At 33.5% G+C, this 1,689-nt stretch overlaps 1 non-coding gene across 1 annotated transcript; it reads left to right on the forward strand.

The window, feature by feature from the left end:
- The first annotated feature begins 388 nt into the window (after positions 1-388).
- Positions 389-496, forward strand: LOC148580573 (small nucleolar RNA R71). The gene has a single exon (XR_015895961.1). It is a non-coding gene; the product is annotated as a small nucleolar RNA R71 (small nucleolar RNA).
- Positions 497-1,689: the final 1,193 nt, after the last annotated feature.

Genomic DNA, 1,689 nt, shown 5'->3' on the forward strand with positions numbered 1-1,689 from the left:
CCATGTAATTCACCTCTTCCATTCCAGGATTCTCAGGGTCATAGGCTTCTTCTTCAGATGAAGCTTCTTTGGTACTGCCGGATGCAGCTTGCATTCTAGTCAGATTCTGAAAAATCATATTGACTTGCTGAGTCAATATTTCATTCTGAGCCAATATGGCATTCAGAGTATCAATCTTAAGAACTCCTTTCCTCTAAGTCATCCCATTATTCACAGGATTTCTTTCAGAAGTGTACATGAACTGGTTATTTGCAACCATCTCAATGAGTTCCTGGGCTTCTGCAGGCGTCTTCTTCAGATGAAGAGATCCACTAGCAGAGTGGTCCAATGACATCTTGGACAATTTAGACAGACCATCATAGAATATACATAAGATGCTCCATTCTGAAAGCATGTCAGAAGGACACCTTCTGATCAATTGTTTGTATCTTTCCCAAGCTTCATAGAGGGATTCACCTTCCTTCTGTCTGAAGGTTTAGACTTCCACTCTAAGCTTGCTCGTCTTTTGAGGTGGAAAGAATTTGGCCAAGAAAGCATTGATCAACTTTTCCCAAGAGTTCAAGCTTTCTTTAGGTTGTGAGTCCAACCATATCCTAGCTCTGTCTCTTACAAAAAAGGGGAAAAGTATATGTCTGTAGAACTCAGGATTAACCCCATTGGTCTTAACAGTGTCACAGATTTGCAAGAATTCAACTAAGAACTAATGAGGATCTTCCAATGGAAGTCCATGAAACTTGCAATTCTGCTGCATTAGAGAAACTAATTGAGGCTTAAACTCAAAGTTGTTTGCTCCAATTACAGAAATTGAGATGCTTCTTCCATAGAAGTCAGAAGATGGTACAGTAAAGTCACTAAGCATCTTCTTTGCATCTCCACCATTATTATTGGGTTCGGCCACGTCTTCTTCTTTTTCAAAAAATTCTGTAAGGTCCTCTCCAGAGTGTAGTGCTTTAGCTTCTCTTAGCTTCCTCTTCAGAGTCCTTTCAGGTTCAGGATCAGCTTCAACAAGAATGTCTTTATCCTTGTTCCTGCTCATATGAAAAAGAAGAGAACAGAAAAGAAGAGGAATCCTCTATGTCACAGTATAGAGATTCCTTTATGTGAGTAGGAGAATAGAAGAATGAAAATAGAGAGAAAATAAGAGAAATTTGAACACAGAGAGAGGGAGAGGGTTCGAATTTTAAGAAGAAGAGAAGTGTTAGTAATTAAATAAAATAAATAGAAAGAGATGAGAGAGAGAGAGAGTGAATTCGAATATTATTTATAAGAAAAGAAAAATATTTTTGTTTTTATTTTAATTATAAGTTATTATTCAAAAATTAAAAGAGATAAAATAAAATTAGAGTTTAAAATAATTAGTTAATTAAAAGGAATTTTGAAAAAGAGGTTAGTGATTTTCGAAAATAATGAGAGAGAAAAGTAGTTAGGTGGTTTTGAAAAAGATAAGACATAGTAAAACAAACAAAAAGTCAAGTAGTTGATTGAAGAAGATTTGAAAGTAAATTTTGAAAAGATAAGAAGTTAGAAAAAGATTTTGAAATTAAAGTTTTGAAAAAGATATGATTTGAAATTTATTTTGAAAAAGATTGAAAAGAAAATTAAAAAGATTTGATTTTTAAAATTAAAGTTGATGACTTGACTAAAAAGAAACTAAAAGATATGATTTTAGAATTTAAAGATTGAACTTTT

Source organism: Arachis ipaensis, chromosome B10, assembly GCF_059453495.1.
Source record: "Arachis ipaensis isolate K30076 ecotype BB chromosome B10, ASM5945349v1, whole genome shotgun sequence".
Taxonomy (NCBI): Eukaryota; Viridiplantae; Streptophyta; class Magnoliopsida; order Fabales; family Fabaceae; genus Arachis; species Arachis ipaensis.